The 18,981-nt window shown below is 44.9% G+C and overlaps 1 protein-coding gene across 1 annotated transcript in view; it reads right to left on the reverse strand.

Moving 5' to 3' along the window:
- The window catches only part of LOC311134262 (plexin-A1-like), a 312,099-nt gene extending 305,388 nt beyond the window's left edge, over nucleotides 1-6,711 (reverse strand). The window contains exon 1 of the mRNA XM_084167885.1: nucleotides 6,593-6,711. The gene's annotated coding sequence lies outside the window, so the exon portion shown is untranslated. The remainder of the gene's footprint in view (nucleotides 1-6,592) is intronic.
- Between the last annotated feature and the right edge of the window lie 12,270 nt (nucleotides 6,712-18,981).

Here is an 18,981-nt window from a genome sequence, read left to right on the forward strand (position 1 = left end):
AGAGAGAGACTACAGCGAGGGGGAGAGAGAGAGAGAGAGAGAGAGAGAGAGAGAGACTACAGCGAGTGGGAGAGAGAAAGAGAGACTACAGTGAGGGGGAGAGAGAGAGACTACAGCGAGGGGGAGAGAGAGAGAGACTACAGCGAGGGGGAGAGAGAGACTACAGCGAGGGGGAGAGAGAGACTACAGCGAGGGGGAGAGAGAGAGAGAGAGACTACAGCGAGGGGGAGAGAGAGAGACTACAGCGAGTGGGAGAGAGAGAGAGACTACAGTGAGGGGGAGAGAGAGACTACAGCGAGGGGGAGAGAGAGAGACTACAGCGAAGGGGAGACAGAGAGAGACTACAGCGAGTGGGAGAGAGAGAGAGAGAGACTACAGCGAGAGAGAGAGAGAGAGAGACTACAGCGAGTGGGAGAGAGAAAGAGAGACTACAGTGAGGGGGAGAGAGAGAGACTACAGCGAGGGGGAGAGAGAGAGAGACTACAGCGAGGGGGAGAGAGAGACTACAGCGAGGGGGAGAGAGAGACTACAGCGAGGGGGAGAGAGAGAGAGACTAAAGCGAGGGGGAGAGAGAGAGACTACAGCGAGGGAGAGAGACTACAGCGAGGGAGAGAGAGACTACAGCGAGGGAGAAAGAGAGAGAGAGACTACAGCGAGGGAGCGAGAGAGTGAGAGAGACTACAACGAGGGAGCGAGAGAGAGACTACAGTGAGGGAGTCAGCGAGGGAGAGAGCGAGACAGATCGAGAACGAGACAGAGGCAGACAGCTCGAGGCCGGGGCAGACAGAGAGAGGCTGGGGCAGACAGAGAGAGGCCGGGGAAGACAGAGCGAGGCCGGGGAAGACAGAGCGAGGCCGGGGAAGACAGAGCGAGGCCGGGGCAGACAGAGCGAGGCCGGGGCAGACAGAGCGAGGCCGGGGCAGACAGAGCGAGGCCGGGGAAGACAGAGCGAGGCCGGGGAAGACAGAGCGAGGCCGGGGAAGACAGAGCGAGGCCGGGGAAGACAGAGCGAGGCCGGGGAAGACAGAGCGAGGCCGGGGAAGACAGAGCGAGGCCGGGGAAGACAGAGCGAGGCCGGGGAAGACAGAGCGAGGCCGGGGCAGACAGCGAGACAGTGGAGGGAAAACAAAAGGAGAATATGAGGAGGGGAGAGAGGAGGGGAGGGAAGAGAGGAGGGGAGGGGAGGGTAGGCTAGGGAAGAGGCGAGGAACAGAGAGAGGAGGAAAATAAAGTGAAAGAGTGAGGGAAGGGCTAAATATGAAAGAGAGAGGAAGAAGCTAAAACTACAACACACCTCCTAGCCTTGACTCGCCCAAAAACATACAGAAACATAACATCTCCACCGGTAGGTATAGGAAAGCAGATATTCCATTACGCTCTATTGAGGAAGCCCCAATCATTAAAGGAGGGCTGAACTTCCTGATTTGGCCTCTTTTTCAGCTGGTTCATTAAGAAATGCAGCGGCCATGACTGAAGCCAAACGAGTTGTCTTGGGGGGGGTGTGGTTTAATGTGGGTGTCTCGTGTGTGTTCGCACATGGCAAGCGTTTGTACATTCACTCTGCCAAAACAGTACACAGTTACAGTTACTCATCCTTCTAGATAACTTGAAACAGTCTAACCAGGTCTTCAGCCAGATGGTGTGCAACTGTGACAAAGTTCGGCAGGATTGAAATAAACCCAACCCGAGGAAAACTATTGCGGTACCCTTAACTCCGTGACATACCATTTTTCCTATCAACTCGCAAATCTCAGTTTTGGACGAGACTAACTTCATGACCAAAATTATCCTTTTTACACTTTGTAGTACATTTTGACACTAGAATAAGTGGCGGATTTGACCTAATGAGCCGAAACCCACAATTAAGAGAAGTTCAAAGAGAGAGTGGGGAAGTGGAGATTCTGAAAAGTGGAAATTGTGCCAGGGTGTCAGAACTCGGAACGTGATAAAAGTAGGGGCATTCCACAGAGGGAGAAACACACAGCCCTGACAGGAGGGAGGGAGGGAGGGACTACAAGGAAGATGGAGGGAAAGCGACAGAGTGGGAGAATGACAGAAAGAGAGAAAGAAACAGCAGTAGCGAAATAGAGGGAGAGAGAGACACTTTATTTTATCAGGATGAGGTTGTCACACCGGTTTAAAATGTCTGGCAGTCAAGGGGCCGTGAAAGGAGCTGTCTTCTGTCAAGTCCACTCACACACACACGAGACCAACACACACACACACACACGAGACCAACACACACACACACACACAAGACCAACACACACACACACACACAAGACCAACACACACACACACCAACACACACACACACACGAGACCAACACACACACACGAGACCAACACACACACACACACACGAGACCAACACACACACACAAGACCAACACACACACACGAGACCAACACACACACACGAGACCAACACACACACACGAGACCAACACACACACACACACACCAACACACACACACACACACACACACACACACACACACACGAGACCAACACACACACACGAGACCAACACACACACACGAGACCAACACACACACACGAGACCAACACACACACTACGCACATACACTGGAGGGAAGTACTGGCTACTGAGTCATTGCCCATTTGCCCTACAGAATCAAGTCAGACAGTAGGTCAACTGCAGCAAGTATGTGCTCATGATCATGTTCTCCTCATTCCAGTTGATAGCAACACAAGATCAGTGAAATGCCAGCCAATACAAAATAATTAGACTTCAACACTGGTCTATTGAGGCATATTTGTATCATAACATGCAGAGGGTGGTGGATTGCTAATACTTTTCTGGCTGAGTTATTTGCGATGCCACACTAGGGACACATAAGACGAAACGTGAGGATCCACCCATAATTAATTGATGACAGGCAGTGCTTGACTTGGACCGAAATAGGTGTCGGTAATCATTTTGGGTTTCGGTACATTTTATATTTAGGTGCAGGAGCTCCACAATACTGTTGAGCTAATATTCTATAAGAGGAACAGGAGCTCAAGAAGTAGAACATTTGAGATGTCGGTACTCAGCTTCGGTGAGCTCCTGCCCAAGTCAAGCACCTCCCGAGTGGCGCAGTGGTCTAAGGCACTGCATCGCAGTGCTAACTGTGCCACTAGAGATCCTGGTTCGAATCCAGGCTCTGTCGTAGCCGGCCGCGACCGGGAGACATGGGGCGGCGCACAATTGGCCCAGCGTCGTCCAAGGTAGGGGAGGGTTTGGCCGGCAGGGATGGCGTTTGCAATGCCAGGGTTGTGGGTTCGATTCCCATGGGGGGCCAGTATGAAAAAAATAATGTATGCACTCACTAACTGTAAGTCGCTCTGGATAAGAGCGTCTGCTAAATGACTTAAATGTAAATGTAATGGAGTCAAGCCATGGAGTCTACACTATTCTTTCACAAAGATGTCCACATGGGGCAGCTACTGCTTCTGTGTAAGTGAGCAGAAAAATATAACCTTACCAGACATTACATTTGTCAGGCGAAACGTCAGGATCAATGTATCAAATTCCCCTCAGAAGATTGTCCATCAACTTGGTAAGACATGCAGGTGAGTTGGGCTCGAGATGAAGGATGGAAGGGAAAAGTGCATCAAAAAGCAGCAGCTTCACTCCTACCCAACTGTCATTCAGCTACATTGTTGCCACTGGTTGCTGTTGGTCGCATATGGATACATTGTCAGGGCTCTACACTACATTGTTGCTGTTGGTCGCATATGGATACATTGTCAGGGCTCTACACTACATTGTTGCCACTGGTTGCTGTTGGTCGCATATGGATACATTGTCAGGGCTCTACACTACATTGTTGCCACTGGTTGCTGTTGGTCGCATATGGATACATTGTCAGGGCTCTACACTACATTGTTGCCACTGGTTGCTGTTGGTCGCATATGGATACATTGTCAGGGCTCTACACTACATTGTTGCCACTGGTTGCTGTTGGCATATGGATACATTGTCAGGGCTCTACACTACATTGTTGCCACTGGTTGCTGTTGGTCGCATATGGATACATTGTCAGGGCTCTACACTACATTGTTGCTGTTGGCATATGGATACATTGTCAGGGCTCTACACTACATTGTTGCCACTGGTTGCTGTTGGCATATGGATACATTGTCAGGGCTCTACACTACATTGTTGCCACTGGTTGCTGTTGGCATATGGATACATTGTCAAGGCTCTACACTACATTGTTGCCACTGGTTGCTGTTGGCATATGGATACATTGTCAGGGCTCTACACTACATTGTTGCCACTGGTTGCTGTTGGCATATGGATACATTGTCAGGGCTCTACACTACATTGTTGCCACTGGTTGCTGTTGGCATATGGATACATTGTCAGGGCTCTACACTACATTGTTGCCACTGGTTGCTGTTGGCATATGGATACATTGTCAGGGCTCTACACTGACATGTTTTATAGGTTGGAAAATGTAGACACACATAAATAAATATTTGAGGTAATAAAGCTAGAATCCTTTATATAAATAACATTTCCAGGTCGTACAGCAAAATATTTAGGCTCATAGAGTAAAATGGTCGCACTGTAGAGACCTGATTGTATCGACTTGGAATAGGGCACTACAGAATTTAAACATTGAAGCCGCAATTAGCTGTGTAGACTAGGTTACAATCCGTTTGCAGTGGAATCTGACACTATTTTGAGAGGCTAGAAGACCAACCAGTCTGTCATTCAGTGATTTACAAGCCAAAGCCATGCCAGCCCTATGACTGATTAGCGTCAGTGACATTCAACTAGTACCGCCTACTAAACAAGCATTTATGTCAGGTTTGAGATCTTTCATAATTAACATGTGAATAGGTGTCATAGCCTTTAACCACCAAACTGATGTCGGTTGCCTTGAATTATAAAACTGGGGGCAACGGGCAACACAAATCCATCACAACGGATTTAAATGTGTTTGCTTTTATATAAATTCACATTTGGTCAGGGAAAAAACACGAATATTTTTGAATTGGTGAATGCTGTATTTTGGACATGTGTAATTTGCTCACAAATATAATACTGAAAAACTATTCGAGCAAATCCAATAGAGTAGGCTTATGAGCGCATATTCAATAGATGACATTCGATGCATGGGGCAGACCAACACACCCACAGACAACTCTCATCCTTCCATTACTCCTCAATATGGAATTATTGTTGTTGAAATAACAAAGCCTACAAATTGCCTCTCACTCGCTCTTTTCACACACCATTTCTAATTATTTTAAAGTTAATAGGGTAATCGATTTTTGTTTTTCCAAAGCCGCAAACTGGGTCCCATGAGAAATGCTATACCCCCTTATGTCAATTTAGGTTGCATTTAGACAGGCAGCCCAATTCTGATCTTTTTCGACATTTACATTTACATTTTAGTCATTTAGCAGACGCTCTTATCCAGAGCGACTTACATGAGCAATTAGGGTTAAGTGCCTTGCTCAAGGGCACATCGACAGATTTTTCACCTAGTCGGCTCGGGGATTAGAACCAGCGACCTTTCGGTTACTGGCACAGCGCTCTTAACCACTAAGCTACCTGCCGCCCCAAATTCGACAAATTGTTATTTTAAACAAATCACATCAGATTGTTTCACATAAGATATTTTTCAGAGCTGATCTGATTGGTAAAAAGGCTAATTTGTGAAAAAAATATCATAATTGGGCTGCCTGTCTAAACGCAGCCTAAGTAGCATAGAACGACTAAGAAATAACCCTATAAAAATAACCCCATGCGTGAGAGCATGCCACGAATTTCAATGTAAAGCCATGCACGAGCCACACATGCCTCCCCACTCACCGCCGAAGAAAGACTGTTTTCCAAGCGACCGTGTCTGTCCGTCAGTGAATCACTATAATTATGTAGTCTATTGAGACATTCCTTCTCAAAAAGGCAATGCAACAGCATTCCCTTTGCAATGAGGTAACCAATAGACAATAGTCTGCTTTCACGTATTTCAACTATAGGCCCTTGCCCATGTTTGTTCAAATAGAAAAACAAGATGGATATAAGGATGTTAGGATAGGATGTGGGATAAAACCTGGGTGAATTCAGCAATAAAATAAATAGTGCCCAATTAGGCTCGAAATTTAAGTTTGAACTCTGCTCCTGCTCAACTTATTCAAGTAGCATATGCGCTTGTGGAACAGCAAGTGGATTCATCCACACACACAACCCTTGCCAATGACACAATATCCGCAGTTTTCCCACTTCGGTGTTGATCAACTCTTCAACTGGTTGAATTGGGCTACATAGAAAAACAGTTGTATGCGCATCCAAGACAGCATGCAAAACAACTACTTGTGAAATTCAATAGGCTACACAGGTTAATAGACTGGTTGCGCTTTGGTAACGCTGAAAAGAACCCGTTGTTCGCCTCGTACAAGGGCAGTTTAGAAATCACAAGCTTCACAAACTCTTGCGGTCAGACGCAACCGTAAGACAGCCAAGCCAAACTGTCAACATGGGAGCGAAAATACCCAAATGTTTCATCCCAAAATAAACGTTCATCTAATTCAAACAACAAACCAACTCATCTGGATAGGCCTACTTACAAATTCAAGTGATCCTTGGGTTAGATATCCTTGCCATGGTTAACTTCCAAAACTTAGGGACATTTTCACTCGTCACGGAGTACTAGTACGCTCACCACGCCGGTTCCCTTCGTTTGAATGGAGAGGAATGCAGCTCGAGGCTTCCCGTGAGAAGCCAGCCTCGATGTGAGAAAGCCGGGCGCGAGCAAGTAGCGCATGGATATGCGCTGTCTTGTCCCAATACCTTGTATGGTCCACAGAGGGCATCGGTGAGTCGGCTTGTGGCCACAGCACGCAATTGGCAAAACAATCTCACTTTCTTGGCTTTGATCACGTTTCATAAGACGAGAGTAATTTTCTCTGGGTTGAGCTGTGGAATGAATAAAGGTTAGGCAATATGAATACTAAATTAGCAGTCTACATTTGTCTTTGTCAACAAGAGGGATTGTTGCTTCAGGATAGGCTTGGTTGTTCACAAACAGGTTCATTACAGACCTGTCTATAGAAAATGTTCTTTATGACAGTAGAAGTGACTTGGAAACCTGAAATGTTAATATTCATAAATAGTCTCACAGAATCTCAACATCTTACGTAGTGTGTATTGGGCACAGTTCCATGGGTCCCTCGGCAAGGAAGCTTTTGGGATAGCTGAGTTATTCTAACAACCACCTGGCTTTCTCTCTCTCTCTCTCTCTCTCTCTCTGTGTGTGTGTGTGTGTGTGTGTGGCTGTCGTGATTTGGAGAGGCAGTCAACAAAGGATCCGACTTGGTCTGAAAGCAGAGATAATATTTAAGGTTAACTATGTGTTTGTTCATTGTTGTTGTTATTTTGCTTCATATTTGTTTTTATTCATGTAATATTAATGTGCTTGTGCTTTGGAAAAGAACAAGCAGTTACATTGGACACATGCATTTGAAATATGTACTGACTGATCTGCTCAGGGGCACAACGTTGCTATTAGAAGTGGGGGGGGGGACATAACTTGGTTGGGGGTCCTCCCATTTTGGGGAGCATCTAAAGCTAATTTCCTGCATTTCTACACAATCTAATATGACCCATGGCCCTTCTTGTCGTCTCTATTTAGAACAACAAAAAGTAAGCAAAAACGCCCACAGTCATCAAGCTAGGTAAGAGATAATTATTAAATATGTTTAAGTGATTGATAAGACTGAACTAGATCAATGATAATTCAATAATCAATATTGTTGCACCTTCAACCAATAGCCTAACAAATGAATAACTCTTACAAATAAAGTACAAATACTTTTTATTGTCTTCTGTTGAAACGGGACAAAACAAAGGCTACAAAACATATCCATACACAGCTGTTAGACACTGCTACCTGACAGATAGCTAGAGGCTAGCTAGAGCTGAACTGGCTGTGGTAGCTACTAGCTAACTAACTAGCTGCTAGTAGTTCATTCACTTCACACAAAACTAGTAAGGAATGGAATTTAAGAATATATACAGTGAGGGAAAAAAGAATTTGATCCCCTGCTGATTTTGTATGTTTGCACACTGACAAAGACATGATCAGTCTATACTTTTAATGGTAGGTTTATTTGAACAGTGAGAGACAGAATAACAACAAAAAAATCAAGAAAAACGCATGTCAAAAATGTTATAAATTGATTTGCATTTTAATGAGGGAAATGAGTATTTGACCCCTCTGCAAAACATTAGTTAGTACTTGGTGGCAAAACCCTTGTTGACAATCACAGAGGTCAGATGTTTCTTGTAGTTGGCCAACAGGTTTGCACACATCTCAGGAGGGATTTTGTCCCACTCCTCTTTGCAGATCTTCTCCAAGTCATTAAGGTTTTGAGGCTGACGTTTGGCAACTCGAACCTTCAGATCCCTCCACAGATTTTCTATGGGATTAAGGTCTGGAGACTGGCTAGGCCACTCCAGGACCTTAATGTGCTTCTTCTTGAGCCACTCCTTTGTTGCCTTGGCCGTGTGTTTTGGGTCATTGTCATGCTGGAATACCCATCCACAACCCATTTTCAATGCCCTGGCTGAGGGAAGGAGGTTCTCACCCAAGATTTGACGGTACATGGACCCGTCCATCGTCCATTTGATGCGATGAAATTGTCCTGTCCCCTTAGCAGAAAAACACCCCAAAGCATAATGTTTCCACCTCCATGTTTGACGGTGGGGATGGTGTTCTTGGGGTCATAGGCAGCATTCCTCCTCCTCCAAATACAGCAAGTTGAGTTGATGGCAAAGAGCTCGATTTTGGTCTCATGTGACCACAACACTTTCACCCAGTTCTCCTCTGAATCATTCAGATGTTCATTGGCAAACTTCAGACGGGCCTGTGTATGTGCTTTCTTGAGCAGGGGGACCTTGCGGGCGCTGCAGGATTTCAGTCCTTCACGGCGTAATGTGTTACCAATTGTTTTCTTGGTGACTATGGTTCCAGCTGCCTTGAGATCATTGACAAGATCCTCCCGTGTAGTTCTGGGCTGATTCCTCACCGTTCTCATGATCATTGCATCTCCACGAGGTGAGATCTTGCATGGAGCCCCAGGCCGAGGGAGATTGACAGTTATTTTGTGTTTCTTCCATTTGCGAATAATCGCACCAACTGTTATCACCTTCTCACCAAGCTGCTTGGCGATGGTCTTGTAGCCCATTCCAGCCTTGTGTAGGTCTACAATCTTGTCCCTGACATCCTTGGAGAGCTCTTTGGTCTTGGCCATGGTGGAGAGTTTGGAATCTGATTGATTGATTGCTTCTGTGGACAGGTGTTTTTTATTTATTTTATTTATTTCACCTTTATTTAACCAGGTAAGCCAGTTGAGAACAGGTTCTCATTTACAACTGCGACCTGGCCAAGATAAAGCATAGTAGTGCAATAACAAAAAAAAACAACAACACAGAGTTACATATGGGGTAAAAAAACATAAAGTCAGAAATACAACAGAAAATATATATACAGTGTGTGCAAATGTAGCAAGTTATGGAGGTAAGGCAGTAAATAGGCTATAGTGCAGAATAATTACAATAGTATTAACACTGGAATGCTAGATGTGCAAGAGATTATGTGCAAATAGAGATACTGGGGTGCAAAAGAGCAAAATAAATAACAATATAGGGATGAGGTAGTTGGGTGGGCTAATTTCAGATGGGCTGTGTACAGGTGCAGTGATCGGTAAGGTGCTCTGACAACTGATGCTTAAAGTTATTGAGGGAGATAAGAGTCTCCAGCTTCAGAGATTTTTGCAATTCGTTCCAGTCATTGGCAGCAGAGAACTGGAAGGAATGGCGGCCAAAGGAGGTGTTGGCTTTGGGAATGACCAGTGAGATATACCTGCTGGAGCGCAGACTACGGGTGGGTGCTGCTATGGTGACCAATGAGCTAAGATAAGGCGGGGATTTGCCTAGCAGTGATTTATAGATGGCCTGGAGCCAGTGGGTTTGACGACGAACATGTAGTGAGGACCAGCCAACAAGAGCGTACAGGTCACAGTGGTGGGTAGTGTATGGGGCTTTGGAGACAAAACGGATGGCACTGTGATAGACTACATCCAATTTGCTGAGTAGAGTGTTGGAGGCTATTTTGTAAATGACATCGCCGAAGTCAAGGATCGGTAGGATAGTCAGTTTTACGAGGGCATGTTTGGCAGCATGAGTGAAGGAGGCTTTGTTGCGAAATAGGAAGCCGATTCTAGATTTAACTTTGGATTGGAGATTCTTTATGTGAGTCTGGAAGTTGAGTTTACAGTCTAACCAGACACCTAGGTATTTGTAGTTGTCCACATACTCTAGGTCAGACCCGTCGAGAGTGGTGATTCTAGTCGGGTGGGCGGGTGCCAGCAGCGTTCGATTGAAAAGCATGCATTTAGTTTTACTAGTGTTTAAGAGCAGTTGGAGGCTACTGAAGGATTGTTGTATGGCATTGAAGCTCGTTTGGAGGTTTGTTAACACAGTGTCCAATGAAGGGCCAGATGTATACAAAATGGTGTCGTCTGCGTAGAGGTGGATCTGAGAGTCACCAGCAGCAAGAGCGACATCATTGATATACACAGAGAAAAGTGTCGGCCCAAGAATTGAACCCTGTGGCACCCCCATAGAGACTGCCATAGGTCCAGACAACAGGCCCTCCGATTTGACACACTGAACTCTATCTGAGAAGTAGTTGGTGAACCAGGCGAGGCAGTCATTTGAGAAACCAAGGCTATTTAGTCTGCCAATAAGAATGCGGTGGTTGACAGAGTCGAAAGCCTTGGCCAGGTCGATGAAGACGGCTGCACAGTACTGTCTATTATCAATCGCGGTTATAATATCGTTTAGGACCTTGAGCGTGGCTGAAGTGCACCCGTGACCAGCTCGGAAACCGGATTGCATAGTGGAGAAGGTACGGTGGTATTCGAAATGGTCGATTATCTGTTTGTTAACTTGGCTTTCGAATACTTTCGAAAGGCAGGGCAGGATGGATATAGGTCTGTAGCAATTTGGATCTAGAGTGTCACCCCCTTTGAAGAGGGGGATGACCGCGGCAGCTTTCCAATCTCTGGGGATCTCAGACGTTATGAAAGAGAGGTTGAACAGACTAGTAATAGGGGTAGCGACAATTTCGGCGGCTAGTTTTAGAAAGAAAGGGTCCAGATTGTCTAGCCCAGCTGATTTGTAGGGGTCCAGATTTTGCAGCGCTTTCAAAACATCAGCTGTCTGAATTTGTGTGAAGGAGAAGCGGGGGGGGCATGGGCAAGTTGCAGCAGAGGGTGCAGAGTTGGTGGCCGGGTTAGTGGTAGCCAGATGGAAAGCATGGCCAGCTGTAGCAAAATGCTTGTTGAAATTCTCGATTATTGTAGATTTATCGGTGGTGATAGTGTTTCCTAGCCTCAGTGCAGTGGGCAGCTGGGAGGAAGTGCTCTTATTCTCCATGGACTTTACAGTGTCCCAAAACTTTTTGGAGTTAGTGCTACAGGATGCAAATTTCTGTTTGAAAAAGTTAGCCTTTGCTTTCCTGACTGCTTGTGTATATTGGTTCCTAACTTCCCTGAAAAGTTGCATATCGCGGGGGCTATTTGATGCTAATGCTGTACGCCACAGGATGTTTTTGTGCTGATCAAGGGCAGTCAAGTCTGAGGAGAGGTGTCTTTTATACAGGTAACAAGCTGAGATTAGGAGCACTCCCTTTAACATAATTGGTGGCTGACTAAATACTTTTTTCCCCCACTGTACATATGAGATGAGTAGTGCAAGATATGTAAACATTATTAAAGTGACTAGTGTTCCATTTCTTAAAGTGGCCAGTGATTTCAATAAGCAGCAGCAGCCTCTAATGTGGTAGTGATGGCTATTTAACAGTCTGATGGCCTTGAGATAGAAGCTGTTTTTCATTCTCTCGGTCCCAGCTTTGATGCACCTGTACTGACCTTGCCTTCTGGATGATAGTGGGGTGAACAGGCAGTGGCTCGGGTGGTTGATGTCCTTGATTATCTTTTTGGCCTTCCTGTGACATCGGGTGCTGCATGTGTCTTGGAGGGTGGGTAGTTTGCCACCGGTAATGCGTTCGGCAGACCGCACCACCCTCTGGACAGCCCTGTGGTTGCGGGCAGTGCAGTTGCCGTACCAGGCGGTGATACAGCCCGACAGGATGCTCTCAATTGTGCATCTGTAAAAGTTTGTGAGAGCCCGTCAGGAAGTCCAGGACCCAGTTGCACAGGGCGGGGTTCAGACCCAAGGCCTTGAGCTTAATGATGAGCTTAGAGGGTACTATGGTGTTGAATGCTGAGCTATAGTCAATGAACAGCATTCTTACATATGTATTCCTCTTGTCCAGATGGGATAGAGCAGTGTGCAGTGTGATGGCGATTGCATCGTCTGTTGATCTATTGGGGCGGTAAGCAAATTGAAGTGGGTCTAGGGTGACAGGTAAGGTAGAGGTGATATGATCCTTGACTAGTCTCTCAAAGTACTTCATGATGACAGAGGTGAGTGCTACAGGGCGATAGTCATTTATTTCAGTTACCTTTGCTTTCTTGGGTACAGCAGACTGGGAAGGGGAGAGATTGAATATTTCCATAAACACACCAGCCAGCTGGTCTGCGCATGCTCTGAGGACGTGGCTAGGGATGCCGTCTGGGCCGGCAGCCTTGCGGGGGTTAACATGCTTAAATGTCTTAATCACGTCGGCCACGGAGAAGGAGAGGCCACAGTCCTTGGTAGTGGGCCTCGTCAGTGGCACTGTATTATCCTCAAATCGGGCGAAGAAGATGTTTAGCTTGTCTGGAAGTGTCGACGACGTGGCTGGTTTTCCTTTTGTAGTCCGTGATTGTCTGTAGACCCTGCCACATACGTCTCGTGTCTGAGCCGTTGAATTGCGACTCCACTTTGTCTCTATACTGATGTTTTGCCAGTTTAATTGCCTTGCGGAGTGAGAAGCTACACTGTTTGTATTCTGTTTGTATTCTGCCATATTCCCAGTCACCTTGCCATGCTTGAATGTGATGGTTCGCACATGTCAGTTACACTACTAGCTCAGCACTGGGAATAACTACTTTTTTTCTGTCAAACAGCAGTTACCTTGCCAGCTAGATCAGTCAACTAAAGAGTAGCCAGTTTCTGCTCTGCTTGCTTTTAAAACTCTGAGAAAAAGCACAACACAGACAGCAACTGCCTCTGTTCATCTCTCCTGTGCTGGTCCTGTGGTGTCCCCTGTGGTGTCCGTGCGGTCCTAAATCCAGCCGGCTGAAATTGGAAAACAGCCTCCCCGACCGCTCTGAGGCATCCGCATGGTCCTAAAGCACAACGTTTGAGGGGTAAATGTAGCACATGGGGATGTGTGAAACTTACTCATCAGCCTGTTTCCCGATTGCGTCGCCTCATTAGCTAGCTTTTGAGGTGGTGTGATCGGCAAAGACGCTTGAGGAGGGCAGTCGCGTGTGTTTGTGAGGCAGAGGTCCCAAGTTCGTGCTAGGTATGGCCCAGTCAGGAGGAAGTGGTACTCGCTAAGCAAGCAGTGTGACGTCCTTTACACCTACATGTCCCCTGCACGCAAACACACGCACAAACACACACACACACACAGATTAGCATTCTTATACAAGCACACACTACACACAAATATCACACACACATGAATAAACACACTCAAAATGTTAATATACGGTAGATGCACTCAAACACATCTTGTGCAAAAACATTCACACAGTAAACACTGAGCACACATAGCCTACACTAGACACATGCTCTTACATGCATTTACAGTATGCATGTTCACACACACTCGCTGCAGCTCTCCGTCATAATCAGATCAATTGACCTCACCACGGGGGACTTCAGTGGATCCATAATCCTCAAATAAGACACACTACCAATAAAAACAAACCTATGCCAACAAAACATAGATATTGTTAAATACCATTAACACTGCAGGGACACCTATTACCCGAGGTGACACGTCACGCTAACACTAACTAGCTAATGAGGATGTAATTGGCTAATTACATGTTAGCTCATGCATCCACATACAGTGGCTTGAAGAAAGTAGTCACCCCCCTTGGCATTTTTACTATTTTGATGCCTTACAACCTGGAAATAAAATTGATTTTTGGGGGGTTTGTATCATTTGATTTACACAACATGCCTACCACTTTGAAGATGCTAAATATGTTTTCTTGTGAAACAAACAAGAAATAAGAAAAAAATAAGAAAACATGAGCGTGCATAACTATTCACCCCCCCAAAGTCAATACTTTGTAGAGCCACCTTTTGCAGCAATTACAGCTGCAAGTCTCCTGGGGTATGTCTCTATAAGCTTGGCACATCTAGCCACTGGATTTTTGCACATTCTTCAAGGCAAAACTGCTCCAGCTCCTTCAAGTTGGATGGGTTCCGCTGGTGTACAGCAATCTTTAACTCATACCACAGATTCTCAATAGGATTTAGGTCTGGGCTTTGACTAGAACATTCCAAGACATTTAAATGTTTCCTCTTAAACCACTCAAGTGTTGCTTTAGCAGTATGCTTAGGGTCATTGTCCTGCTGGAAGGTGAACCTCTGTCCCAGTCTCAAATCTCTGGAAGACTGAAACAGGTTTCCCTCAAGAATTTCCCTGTATTTAGCGCCATCCAGCATTCCTTCAATTCTGACCAGTTTCCAAGTCCCTGCCGATGAAAAACATCCCCACAGCAGACCCATGGGGCGGCGCACAATTGGCCCAGCGTCGTCCAGGGTAGGGGAGGGAATGACCGGCAGGGATGTAGCTCAGTTGGTAGAGCATGGCGTTTGCAACGCCAGGGTTGTGGGTTCGATTCCCACGGGGGGCCAGTATGAAAAAAATAAAAAAATAAACAATACTAACTGTAAATCGCTCTGGATTAGAGCGTCTGCTAAATGACGTAAATGTAAATGTAAATGATGCTGCCCCCACCATGCTTCACCGTGGGGATGGTGTTCTCGGGGTGATGAGAGGTGTTGGGTTTGCGCCAGACATAGCGTTTCCCTTGATGGCCAAAAAGCTCAATCTTAGTCTCATCTGACCAGAGTACCTTCTTCCATATGGTTGGGGAGTCTCCCACATGCCTTTTGGTGAACACCAAACGTGTTTGCTTATTTTTTTCTTTAAGCAATGGCTTTTTTCTGGCCACTTTCCGTAAAGCCCAGCTCTGTGGAGTGTACGGCTTAAAGTGGTCCTATGGACAGATACTCCAATCTCTGCTGTGGAGCTTTGCAGCTCCTTCAGGGTTATCTTTGGTCTCTTTGTTGCCTCTCTGATTAATGCCCTCCTTGCCTGGTCTGTGAGTTTTGGTGGGCGGCCCTCTCTTGGCAGGTTTGTTGTGGTGCCATATTCTTTAAATTTTTTAATAATGGATTTAATGGTGCTCCGTGGGATGTTCATAGTTTCTGATATATTTTTATAACCCAACCCTGATCTGTACTTCTCCACAACTTTGTCCCTGACCTGTTTGGAGAGCTCCTTGGTCTTCATGGTGCCGCTTGCTTGGTGATGGCCCTTGCTTAGTGGTGTTGCAGACTCTGGGGCCTTTCAGAACAGGTATATATATACTGAGATCATGTGACACTTAGGTTGCACACAGGTGGACTTTATTTAACTAATTATGTGACTTCTGAAGGTAATTGGTTGCACCAGATCTTATTTAGGGGCTTCATAGCAAAGAGGGGTGAATACATATGCGCGCACTAATTTTCCGTTATTTATTTTTTTGTATTATTTGTAACAAGTAATTTTTTTCATTTCACTTCACGAATTTGGACTATTTTGTGTATGTCCATTACATGAAATCCAAATAAAAATCAATTTAAATTACAGGTTGTAATGCAACAAAATAGGAAAAATGCCGAAGGGGATGAATACATTTGCAAGCCACTGTAAGCCTGTCAGGTCTTTACAAATTTCATTATGAGATTCATCCGTACCAGATGAGGAAACAAGTTTCCCAGGAACTGCCAATGATGATTGGGACAGGTATTACATGGCATTAAACAAGTGGCCATTTTGAAAGGCAGATACAGTGGGGAAAAAAAATTTTTAGTCAGCCACCAATTGTGCAAGTTCTCCCACTTAAAAAGATGAGAGAGGCCTGTAATTTTCATCATAGGTACACGTCAACTATGACAGACAAAATGAGAAAAAGAAATCCAGAAAATCACATTGTAGGATTTTTAATGAATTTATTTGCAAATTATGGTGGAAAATAAGTATTTGGTCAATAACAAAAGTTTCTCAATACTTTGTTATATACCCTTTGTTGGCAATGACACAGGTCAAACGTTTTCTGTAAGTCTTCACAAGGTTTTCACACACTGTTGCTGGTATTTTGGCCCATTCCTCCATGCAGATCTCCTCTAGAGCAGTGATGTTTTGGGGCTGTCGCTGGGCAACACGGACTTTCAACTCCCTCCAAAGATTTTCTATGGGGTTGAGATCTGGAGACTGGCTAGGCCACTCCAGGACCTTGAAATGCTTCTTACGAAGCCACTCCTTCGTTGCCCGGGCGGTGTGTTTGGGATCATTGTCATGCTGAAAGACCCAACCACGTTTCATCTTCAATGACCTTGCTGATGGAAGGAGGTTTTCACTCAAAATCTCACGATACATGGCCCCATTCATTCTTTTCTTTACACGGATCAGTCGTCCTGGTCCCTTTGCAGAAAAACAGCCCCAATGCATGATGTTTCCACCCCCATGCTTCACAGTAGGTATGGTGTTCCTTGGATTCAACTCATTATTCTTTGTCCTCCAAACACGACGAGTTGAGTTTTTACCAAAAAGTTCTATTTTCGTTTCATCTGACCATATGACATTCTCCCAATCCTCTTCTGAATCATCCAAATGCACTCTAGCAAACTTCAGACAGGCCTGGACATGTACTGGCTTAAGCAGGGGGACACGTCTGGCACTGCAGGATTTGAGTCCCTGGCGGCGTAGTGTGTTACTGATGGTAGGCTTTGTTACTTTGGTCCCAGCTCTCTCAGGTCATTCACTAGATCCCCCGTGTGTGGTTCTGGGATTTTTGCTCACCGTTCTTGTGATCATTTTGACCCCACGGGGTGAGATCTTGCGTGGAGCCCCAGATCGAGGGAGATTATCAGTGGTCTTGTATGTCTTCCATTTCCTAATAATTGCTCCCACAGTTGATTTCTTCAAACCAAGCTGCTTACCTATTGCAGATTCAGTCTTCCCAGCCTGGTGCAGGTCTACAGTTTTGTTTCTGGTGTCCTTTGACAGCTCTTTGGTCTTGGCCATAGTGGAGTTTGGAGTGTGACTGGTTGAGGTTGTGGACAGGTGTCTTTTATACTGATAACAAGTTCAAACAGGTGCCATTAATACAGGTAACGAGTGGAGGACAGAGGAGCCTCTTAAAGAAGAAGTTACAGGTCTGTGAGAGCCAGAAATCTTGCTTGTTTGTAGGTGACCAAATACTTATTTTCCACCATAATTTGCAAATAAATTCATAAAAAATCCTACAATGTGATTTTCTGGATTTTTTTTTCTGAATTTGTCTGTCAGAGTTGACTACAGGACTCTCATCTTTTTAAGTGGGAGAACTTGCACAATTGGTGGCTGCCTAAATACATTTTTTCCCCACTGTAGTTGATCAGACATAGTGTATGAATCTGTTGCTTGTGAATTATCACATAATACAAGGGGGCAGTAAATAAGTAAAGAACTCTTAACACTAGAAGTGCCGAGGCAGTCATTTTAACTGCATATTAATTAAAAATGTATTACAATGGAGAGCTGCATTAAGTGTTTGTGAACATGCATACAGTTGAAGTCGGAAGTTTACATACACCATAGCCAAATACATTTCAACTCAGTTTTTCACAATTCTTGACATTTAATCCTAGTAAAAATTCCCTGTCTTAGGTCAGTTAGGATCACCAATTTATTTTAAGAAAGTGAAATGTCAGAATAATAGTAGAGAGAATGATTTATTTCAGCTTTTATTTCTTTCATCACATTCCCAGTGGGTCAGAAGTTTACATACACTCAATTAGTATTTGGTAGCATTGCCTTTGAATTGTTTAACTTGGGTCAAACGTTTCGGGTAGCCTTCCACAAGCTTCCCACAATAAGTTGGGTGAATTTTTCTTCGGCTTGAAAGCTACCCCCTTTTTCCTCCAAACATAACGATGGTCATTATGGCCAAACAGTTCTATTTTTGTTTAATCATTTCTCCAAAAAGTACGATCTTTGTCCCCATGTGCAGTTGCAAACCGTAGTCTGGCTTTTTTATGGCGGTTTTGGAGCAGTGGCTTCTTCCTTGCTGAGCGGCCTTTCAGGTTATGTCGATATAGGACTCGTTTTACTGTGGATATAGATACTGTTGTACCTGTTTTCTCCAGTATCTTCACAAGGTCCTTTGCTGTTGTTCTGAGATTGATTTACACTTTTCGCACCAAAGTACGTTCATCTATAGGACACAGAACGCATCTCCTTCCTGAGTGGTATGGCGGTTGCGTGGTTCCATGGTGTTTATACTTGCGTACTATTGTTTGAACAGATGAACGTGGTACCTTCAGGTGTTTGGAAATTGCTCCCAAGGAAGAAGCAGACTTGTGGAGGTCTACAATTTTCTTGGCTGATTTATTTTGATTTTCCCATGATGTCAAGCAAAGAGGCACTGAGTTTGAAGGTAGGCCTTGAAATACATCCACAGGTACACATCCAATTGACTCAAATGATGTCAATTAGCCTATCAGAAGCTTCTAAAGCCAAGACATAATTTTCTGGAATTTTCCAAGCTGTTTAAAGGCACAGTCAACTTAGTGTATGTAAACTTCTGACCCACTGGAATTGTGATACAGTGAATTATAAGTGAAATAATCTGTCTGTAAACAATTGTTGGATTACTTTACTTGTGTCATGCACAAAGTAGATGTCCTAACCGACTTGCCAAAACTATAGTCGTTTAACAAGAAATTTGTG

Source organism: Coregonus lavaretus, assembly GCF_964263955.1.
Source record: "Coregonus lavaretus genome assembly, chromosome: 8".
Classification (NCBI taxonomy): Eukaryota; Metazoa; Chordata; class Actinopteri; order Salmoniformes; family Salmonidae; genus Coregonus; species Coregonus lavaretus.